The sequence below is a fragment of the Malaclemys terrapin genome, chromosome 12, assembly GCF_027887155.1.
Source record: "Malaclemys terrapin pileata isolate rMalTer1 chromosome 12, rMalTer1.hap1, whole genome shotgun sequence".
Taxonomy (NCBI): domain Eukaryota; kingdom Metazoa; phylum Chordata; order Testudines; family Emydidae; genus Malaclemys; species Malaclemys terrapin.
The window spans coordinates 40,789,684-40,800,728 of NC_071516.1; positions in this window are offsets into that span (position 1 = coordinate 40,789,684).

The window sequence follows — 11,045 nt, forward strand, 5'->3', positions numbered from 1 at the left end:
CTGTGAAAACACTGAGAGTGGAGAGAGAGATTATTATCACTAACTGGTACAATATAGAAACACTGTAATCTTCATTTCTTTGGCTGCTATACATTTCCAGATTTCATGCAAAGTACCCATTTTTATCTTCTTTTAATGTTGAAGTATGAAATTTATGTGTCCATCAAAGGCATGGTAAGGTTATAACATTGTTCTCCTGAAGAACAAGATTCCACCCTCCACAACAAAAATAAGTTTCAACTAAATCAGACAGATAGATAAAAAGACAGAGAGGGAAACATGTAGATGGAGAGCAAATAATTTGGTGAGAGACAGGGAGAGAATGATGATTATAATTAATAAAATATACAATTATTCTATTCTTTATTTCTTTAACTGCCTTATATTTCGACCATGCAAAGTATCACATTCACTTGATATTGGGATCCATTTGTTTTGTGAAACTGGAAGCTTACCTCTTCCACCAGTAGAAATCAGACCGATAAAATATACATATACATGGCAGAGGGGCATTGCTGGCACGTGATGGCATATATCACATTGGTAGATGTGCAGGTGAACAAGCCCCTGATGGTGTGGCTGTGTAGTTGCTGGTGAGTATCTGTGAGAGTGAGGGATCATCCTTATCCCTCACTCTCACAGACCTTGGGAGTCAGGCCAGTCCTCACTTGCAGACAGCTCCCCAACCTGAAGCAAATACTCACCAGCAAGTACACATCACACAACAAAAACACTAACCCAGGAACCAAACCCTGCAACAAACCTCGGTGCCAACTCTGTCCACATATTCATTCAAGGGACACCATCATAGGACCTAACGACATCAGCCACACCATCAGGGGCTTATTCACCTGCACATCTACCAATGTGATATATGCCATCATCTGCCAGCAATGCCCCTCTGCCATGTATATTGGCCAAAATGGACAGTCTCTACGCAAAAGAATAAATGGACAGAAATCTGACATCAAGCATTATAACACTCAAAAATCAGTAGGAGAACACTTCAATCTCCCAAGGCACTCAATAACAGACTTAAACGTGGCAATTCCTCAACAAAAACAGATTCCAATGAGAAACTGCAGAACTGGCATTAATTTGCAAACTGGACACCATCAAATTAGGCCTGAAAAGAGACTGGGAGTGGATGGGTCACTACAAAAAACTAATTTCCCCCTGCTGATACTCACACCTTCTTGTCAACTGTTTGAAATGAGCCACCTTGATTACATTGGCCTCATTAGCACTACAAAAGTGATTTCCACCCCTTCGTGTCAACTGTTGAGAATAGCCCACTTCCACCTTAATTGAATTGGCTCATTAGCACTGACGCCCCACTTAGTAAGGCAACTCCCATCTTTTCATATGCTGTGTATCTATACCTCCCTACGGTATTTTCCACTCCATGCATCTGATGAAGTTGGTTTTAGCCCACGAAAGCTTATGCCCAAATACATTTATGAGTCTCTAAGGTGCCACAAGGACTCCTCATTGTTTTTAAAATTCTTAGGTGTCACTTGGAATCCCCAGAGAGAAATGTCTGTTCTAATATCATTTAAATCAATGGATTTATTCCAGGGATGAATGTTGGCTCCATTACTTCTCAGTTAGGGTGATGACTCTGAAGACTACTGATGACATGATTGGGAGGATTTTCAAAATTGTTTTACCAAATGATAGGGACTGAGACTGGGATTTTCAAAGAGGCATAAGGGAGTTAGACATCCAGCTAACTTTGTGCAATGTCCAATGGAGGTTATGTATTTATGTGCCTTAATCCATAGGGTCCTTTGAAAACCCCATCTACAAATCTCTATTCGAGCAACTTCATTTTCAGATTCTATTTTGACCATTTGACTCATCCATGCCCATCATTAACTGTGTCACTGTAGGTCATTTCAGCAGAAACTTAACACAGTTATTGGATTTGGGATAGACAGTGGGATTTTGGGTGGAGACTGGTGCATGGATGTGGTGTGATCAGAGACATCAGACTCTTGTTTACTTTAGCAGAGAACTAGAGAATGACCTCCTACCATAAGAATCACACATTATTAATATTAACTTCCTCCTATAATCTATTCTAGATTTCTCTGGAAATTGGAGGACCAAGAACTCTATGAGATCAGCTCACCTCCACAGTTAATTGATCTTCAGTAGCATATCACCACTTTCACACATTCCAATTTGACTTCTTCCTCTCTTGCAGGAAGAACCACGGATGCTTTAGGGAGTCTATAGGACTTACCTGTACCCTGTGCCGTGTGAATAAATTATAACAGGTAGATATAATAGAGTGAGGTGTTTTACAAAAAAATTAATTAAGTGAGACTTGGAGACCAGATAATTTAGTTGTGCCTTGAAGCTGCAGGAAGGGTGTCACCTCTGACCATGATAGCAGGGTTGACAGAATTCATTTGGCAGAGCCATAAGCAATGGAAACAAGGTTTTATAATGGAAAGTATTGGGTAAACTCTACTGTAGGCATCACTACTAGCAGCACCTCTAATGATTTATCTATATACCTGGGCTTTTCAAAGGAATGTAAGGGAATTAGGTGCTCAAAATACAATGAGTTGTGTGGCTGACATCCTTAGGCTTCTTTGAAAATCCCAGTGTACCGCAGTTTGTTCCAGAAGAGGGTATGGAAGAAAGAGCCTTCACTCTCAGGTTGGAAGCAACAAAATCAGAGACAGCTTTATTCGAGCAATTGCAAGGGAAGAATACAGCTGACAGAGAGAATCTCTGCCTCAGCTTCTCCAAAATACAAGCAATATCACACAAGCATTTATACTCTTTTGTGGCATGCATTAATTGAAAACATCTATATTTTGTCCTATATATTCCAGTATTTTCTCACTTTCACTTCTCAAAACATCGTTATCTCAAAGCTAGGTCACACTGACTCTGTGCTGCTGTTTTCCCACCTGCTTCTGATGTGAGCCCTGCTTCTACACGTCCCGTGATATTAGGCTAAGACTTAACATTACAGTTGCTGTGTTTCTAACAACTTAAAATGGCTACACTTAAACCCTTTCTTTCCCGTTTCCACAGGAAGAGAGTCAGAGGAACCCACCAGCGGTAGACTGGTTGCCATGTTTAGAACAGCCCCTTGTTACCTGGAGGAGGGATGGGAAAGTGCACCCAAATGGGCCAGCTCCTGCCAGGTGATGACAGATTTCTACCAGAAGCTCAGCATCCTTTGTTCACATTAAAAGTGATAGGGATGGAAGATGCTCTGCATCTCAGAGGATCAGGCCTGAAATGGCTCTTGAGTTGCCCAACCTAGGATAACGCATTTTATGGTAGCTCATTATCAGAGTAGGGATGGATCAATCCCTCTACATCGAGCTCTGAAGAGAAGCCAGCTGGGCTTTTGCATTCATCTCTGGGCCCCTCAATCCCAGTGACCTCTTATCAGAAATCAGAGAAGGGATAGGCCCCTAGAGTATGGTTCTAAGGACTTGACTGTGATACATCAGTCAATTGTGGGCCTCTCTAAACTAAAGGCACCACACGGAGTATTCCATACACATGCAATGGCAAAACAGTTGTGCCAGAGTGGGCATGCCTGTGTCAAGTCATGAACACCATTTCCTATTGTGTGATGAACATGTGTCTAAACTTGCTCGAGGGCAGCCTAATGTGCTGACTTACTCATGAAACATCTTTGATGCCTTGGTGAAGGACTAACACAGAGAAATCACCAAGAACATGTTGTGATGATGGCAGACCAGAGCAGCCCATGCCCTAGACCTCACTGAACACTGACAAATGCATATCTGGAAACTAGTCCGGCTCACCAGTGTGTTAGCACTGCTAAAATAGATGTTAATTTTATAAGAATGTGTTCTTTGTTTATAATTTATGAAATGCTTGTAAATTGCTGCATGCACTAATCTCACTGATAGGATTTGTATCCCATGCTATAAGGTAATACCTAAGTGTTTGCTCTGGAACTGTAAAAAGGTTTGCTCTGAAATTGTAGACAGAGTGAGGAAAGATAAATTACTAAGTGTGAAACACTAGTGTGCCCCAGGTGGGCTTATCTCCTGCCCATCAGGAAGGCCTATGGAAATGTGCCATTGTGAATAATCATAGAACAAAGATGTTGTTGATTGTTCCCTGCATGTCCAGGAAGAGGAAGACATGCAGAAGTCTCCATCCCATCTACTTGAATTCGGGGGGAAGGCAATACAACTGTCTGACATGAAGAAATTTATCTTGTATTTATCACATCTTTTATGTGGCTTGGACTCTGAAAGGGCAAGAACTAGCAAGTATAGGCAAAAAGGTTCCCAGGATTAACCTGGATTAGCCCTAACAGACATATAGATCTGGCATATTTCAGCAGCTCTATTACAAGTTGAAACCTAAAACTGTAACTCATTTGTGTGTGCATGTTTATCTGCTTTAACTTTGTCAATAACTCCCCTATTTATTTTTCCTTGTTAAATTAGTTTATTACAGGATTGGCTACAGGCATTGTATTTGGTTTGAGATCTGCAGTATAATTGACCTGGGGTAAGTGACTCGTCCTTTGGGACTGGGAGTAACTGGCATATTTTTGTGATCTTTGGTGTAAAGTGACCATCCATCACACAGTCAAACTTGCCTGGGGGAGAGCACAATAGCTATAAATGCCCTGTGACTCCATGATAAGGCTCTATAGTGCCTGAGGAGTTTACACTTGTTACTTGGTTGATGAAACCTAAGCATAGAACACACAACCAGTTTGGGATTTGTGCCTTGCTTCCTAACATTCTACCCTGAGTTTGGTATTCTCACTCGTGAGCCACTCCTCACAGCATAACACACCCATCTGGGCCAATGGACTTTGATGAATTCTCAACAACTGGCCCATCCCCATTGAACAATGCTTTGGTTTGTTTTTCTACACAGGTGGGGCAAGACTGACCAAGGCAGGGAGGGGGCTATAGCATCCCAGCAAAACACAAGGCAGGCAGCCTGAGGTCTCCTTAAGAGTCAGGGACTGCTCTGAGCTTGGAGACAGCTATACCTACATGGAGGAAGGACTTGTAGGAGCATAGGTGCTGTAACTAAGGGTGCTGGGGGTTCTGCAACACCCCCTGGCTTGAGGCAGTTTCCATCATGTACAAGGTTTACAATTTGACTCAATGGATCTCAGTATCCCCACTATACAAATTGTTCCAGCACCCCTGTGTAGGAGAGACAGGGACTCTGGCCAGTGTGAAACATGACCAAACCTCGGAATGCCAAGACGCGTGAGCTCAGGCTAAGGGAGGGTTCATCGCAGGACTATCACTCTGTTTTCAAAGATCTGTAACTCTCAAGGGCTTTAAGAGTACATTTTATGGTTAAGTGATGAGTCTGTGGATTACAGGCAAGTCAATCAGTTCCAAGAAAGAAAGATAAATAGATAGATAGATAGATAGATAGAATTATAAAACACATAGAAGGACATGAAATGATAGGGAATAGCCAACACATCAGTAAAGAAAAATTGTTAACAAAATGGGACTCTGTGGAGAACCCAAGAAAGATATTAAGCAGTATGGTCTATTAGCTAGGGCAGTGGTCTCTGAAGCAAGAGGAAAGAGTTCTGATCTTGTTTGAGCCAATCACCTGCTGTGTGACCTTTGGTGAGCTGATTTGCTTCTCTGTTCCTCTTTATCTGTCTTTCCTAGACAGATGGTTAGTTACTTGGGACAAAGACTAGCTCTCATTATGTGTTTGGACAATGCCTAGCCCAATGAAGGTCTGATCTCATTTATTGACCTTGTATGCTGCCGTACAAAATGTAGTAATGATTTAAATCAAAGACCCTTTGTTTGGTGTCCATAGTGAATAAAGAGAACAGGTTGGTTTTAATTCATTAGGATTTCCAAAAGCCTTCGAAAAGTCCCTCACAGGCCTCTGTTTAAAAACATGAGAGCATCAAAGGTGAAAGAGAAAGTACTATAATGGATCTGAAACATGATCAGATATAGGAAACAAAGAGCAAGAATAAATGGTGAAGTTTCACTATGGCAAAAGGTTTCACCAAGGACAGTGGGGTTTCACAAGTTTTCCTGATATGAGTTGTGTAATGTATGATCTGAAAAAGTAGGTGAGCAATGAGATGGCAAATTTTGCAGATAGTACAAAATAATTTAGGTTAGTCAAAATCTGAGAAGGCAACATGGTGGCAGGTGCAATTTGTTGTTAAGAAGTGTAAGATAATGCAAACTGAATGGAACAATTTGAACTTCCCCTGCCCCTTACTTGGCTCCAATATAACTGTGTGAACTCATGGGAGAGACATTGCAGACAACTCCATGGACTGTGAATGGCTAGCCAACTACAAAAGCAGTTTCTCCTCCCTTGGTGTTCACACCTCAACTGATAGAAGAGGGCCTCATCCTCCCTGATTGAACTAACCTCATTATCTCTAGACTGATTCTTGCCTGCATATTTATACCTGCCTTTGGAAATTTCCACCACATGTGTCTGATGAAGTGGGTATTCACCCATGAAAGCTTATGCTCCAATAAGTCTGTTAGGCTATAAAGTGCCACAGGGCTCTTTGTAACTCTACCCTGCATACCCGTGAGGCACACCAAATGTCAAGACAATACTAGTAACAGTTCAGATTTTAGAATACTTAGGCCTTGGCTACACTTGCGAGTTACAGCGCAATAAAGCTGCCCAGAGCACTGTTCCTCACTCCCCGTCCACACCTGCACGGCACGTACAGCACTGTGTCTCCGCGACTACAGCGCTGCTGGTACTCCACCTCCCCGAGAGGAATAACGTTTGCTGCGCCTTGGCTACAACTCCCAGGTGTCAGTGTGAATGAGGAGTTAACTTGCAGCGCTGTGATAATCCCCTTATTAAGTGGCCACTCTTCTCATTGTTGTGATGGGCTGCAGGAATGCTGCAGGAATGCGGAAGTGCCACTCCGTTTCAGAGAAAAAAAGCAAACATTTTGCTGTTTGCTTTGAGTGAGTGAGTGAGTGAGTGAGTGAGTGAGTGAGAAGCAGTGCCGGAGGGTCTGAACGTACAAGACAGCATGCTGACACACTCTCAGGACCCCAAAAACCCACTCTCTCTCCCCCGACATACACACAACACACTCCCTGTCACAGTCCACCCCCCCCATTTGAAAAGCATGTTGCAGCCACTTGAACGATGGGATAGCTGCCCATAATGCACCACTCCCAATGCAGCTGCAAATGACTCAAATGTGGCCACACCACTGCGCTGTCAGCTGTAAGTGTGGATAGACTGCCGCACTTTCCCTACTCAGCTGTACGAAGGCGGGTTTAACTCACAGCGCTGTACAGCTGCAAGTATAGCCATACCCTTATAAGAGTCAGGTTTTAAACAGCAAGCTATTCTCACATTTAACTCTAGCAAAGCTTGTGCTCTACTATAATGGTGCACTCCTAGTTTTAGTGCACTAGCTCAAATGAAGCTCAAGTGAGTCTGTCTACACAGGCTGGGAATGTTACTCCCACCTGAAATGTAGATATGCTCAAGATACCCCAGCTATTAATGTGTGTATCTCAGAAAGAAACCAGCATCTTTGTGGAAACAGTGTTCTGTTTTCCCAGCCCTACTCCCCTTTCTGTCTGACCTAATATTGCCCTGATCCATCTGGTTTCCTTATGTTCCTTGTTGGGTGTCAAGGCTTGGAGGTCCAGATGGTGGAATGAGGGCAGAGGAAAAGAGAGTGATGGACCTTCTATACCCAAACATTTACTCAGATTTTCAAAACCTCCCAAGTAGTAGAGTTGGTTGGAATTTATAGGTCAAAAATGATCTGTTGTCCAAAATGAATATTTTTGCAGAAGATTTCAATTTTAATCCAAATTTTCTGTTATTTATGAAAAACAAACAAACAAACAAAAACATACACAGAAACTGATAATAATAAAAAAATCAATAAAAATGCTTGGGATATTAAATATGATCAGTTTTTGAAAACAAATTGTTTTGGTGTTTAGAGAATGAAAACTTTTACTTTAGAAATGGAAACATCTAAGTGAATGCAGTTTCAAAACCTCAATATTTTGTACTAAAATAAGTTTGTGGAAGGCTAAGTATTTTGGGACAAAATGATTTTTCAGTGGTAGTTTTAATATTTTAGTTAATGGTTTATTTTTTTGATCAATGTTTTCATATTTCAGTACTGACTTTTCATTCTTAAAGCATTTTTGTGTTTTAAAAATTATTATTTTTTAACCAACCCTTCAAAGATGTCAATGAAAACAGGTAAAAATTAAGGCTGTCAAGCAATTAAATAAATTAATCATGATTAATCATGCGATAAAAATAATAATCATGATTAATTGTGCAATTAATCACACTGTTAAACAATAATAGAATACCAATTATTTAAATATTTGTGGATGTTTTCTACTTTTCAAATATATTGATTTCAATTACAATATAGAACACAAAGTGTACAGTGCTCCAATTATCTTTAATTTTGATTACAAAATTTGTGCTTTAAAAAACAAAAGAAATAGTATTTTTCAGTTCACCTCATACAAGTACTGTAGTGCAATCTCTTTATCACAAAAATAAAACTTACAAATGTAGAATTATGTATAAAAATAACTGCATTCAAAAATAAAACAATGTAAAACTTTAGCCCCTAAAAGTCCACTCAGTCCTACTTCTTGTTCAGCCAGTCTCTCAGACAAACAAGTTTGTTTTCATTTTCAGGAGATAATAATGCCCACTTCTTGTTTACAATGTCACCTGAAAGTGAGAACAGGTGTTCTCATGGCACTGTTGTAGCCAGTGTTGTAAGATATTTATGTGCTAGATGCACTAAAGGTTCATATGTCCCTTCATTTTCAACCACCATTCCAGAGGACATCATCCATGCTGATGACGGGTTCTGTTCGATAACGATCCAAAGCAGTGTGCACTGCTGCATGTTCACTTTCATCATCTGAGTTAGATGCCACCAGCAGAAAATTGATTTTCTTTTTTGATGGTTTGGGTTCCATAGTTTCTGCAGCAGAGTGATGCTCTTTTAAGACTTCTGAAAGCATTCTCCATGACTCGTCCCTCTCAGATGTTGGAAGGCACTTCAGATTCTTAAACCTTGGATTGAGTGCTGTAACTATCTTTAGAAATCCTACATTGGTACCCTCTTTGCTTTTTGTCAAATCTGCAGTGAAAGTGTTCTTAAAATGGACATGTGCTTTGTCATCATCTGAGACTGCTATAATATTAATTAACAAATTCTTTTTTTAACAAGCATCATCAGCATGGAAGCATGGCCTCTGGAACAGTAGCTGAAGCATGAAGGGGAATTCAAATGTTTAGCATATCAAGGCACGTAAATACCTTGCAATGCCCACCACAAAAGTGCTATGCAAAAGCCTATTCTCACTTTCTGGTGACATTGTGACTAAGAAGCCAGCAGCATGTAAACAAACTTGTTTGTCTTAGCGATTGGCTGAATAAAAAGTAGGACTGAATGGACTTTTAGGCTGTAAAGTTTTACATTGTTTTGCTTTTGAGTGCAGTTATGTAACAAAATAAAATCTACATTTGTAAGTTGCACTTTCACGATAAAGAGATTGCATTATGGTATTTGTCTGAGGTGAATTGAAAAATACTATTCTCTTGTTTATCATTTTTACAGTGCAAATATTTGTAATAAAATAATAATATAAAGTGAGCACTCTATACTTTGTATTCTGGGTTGTAATTGAAATAAATATATTTGAAAATGTAGAAAAACATCCAAAATATTTAATAAATTTAAATTTCAGTGAGACTAAAACTGCGATTAATCACAATTAATTTTTTTAGTTAATCATGTGAGTTAACTGTGATTAAGCGACAGCCCTAGTAAAAATGAGCAAAAAACAAAAACACCTTGGGGAGAGAGGGGTGATTTTCAAAAGGATCACTGACTGTTAGTTGTCCAGGTGCTCCTGAAAATCCTACTAGGCATCTAAATACCTTTAAAAATCTGGCCCTCAGACACTTAGAAATCGCAGCCTCATTGATGTTCAACATCCATACACCTAAGTCACGTTTTAAATTGGAACTTAGGCTCCTACATCACTTTTCAAGATTTTACCCTATGTGTTTGCCCAAGGTCACATGGGAAGCCAGTGGCAGAGTAAGAAATTGACTACAGCTCTCCCAGCTCCCAGGTCAGCACCTTCCTGCTTTCCTTTACCAGAAATGTGCTGGTTTCATTGTGTTTCCCCAAGTTCTTCCCTTGCAAGGAAGGCCACATTGAGCCAATCAGTCCATGAACCATCCCCTCAGTTAGAGCGAATTTAAGAAGTGGTGACAATATTTCGATAGCAACTTGTTCAAAATATTTTCCTCCCCTCTGGGTGTTGAAGAGACCTCAAAAGGCCCTTCCACTCCCACAATCACATATACAAATGGAGAGGGAGGTGCAGCATCAGAGCAGCCCATAAGGTCTCCTGCATCAATATGAGACAGTGGGCCACAGAGGTTTTATATTTGCATCTGGAGAATCCATTGGGACCAGCATGAACTGCCTAAATAGCTTTAAAAATCTGTCTCAGAGTCACTTTTGAAAAAGGGATTTAATCTCCTATATCTCTAAGGTGCTTGTGAAAATTTGATCCTTGAGGTATCTCTTCATTTCCGAGTTAACCCAGATTTTAGCCCAAAAGCTTCTACTGTCCACACACAAAACCCTGTGACCCAGGTTTGGAGATGCTTTGAATCCAGGCTGACTATCCCAGTTAGGGGCGTGGCTTAGAGCCCAGGCTCCGCTTTAATTTAGGCTGGGACATGTCCACTTTGCAGTGAGGAAACAGGCTACTGAGAGTCCTCCATGTCTTCCCCCATAGTTGTATTTTTCTGCCTTTCTTCCTAAACCCTTCTTCTACATCTAAAGTCACCTACCAGTCTATATGCACCGGTTTGGGGTTAATCCCCACATTCTAGGTGGCCTGCTCTACACAGCCCCTGGAAAGCACTTGAACATAGGAACCATCTTAGAAACCCTCTTCCTGGCATCCTGAACTATATCCAGGTCTTGCCCGGTTGGAATATGGAGTGCCGACAGA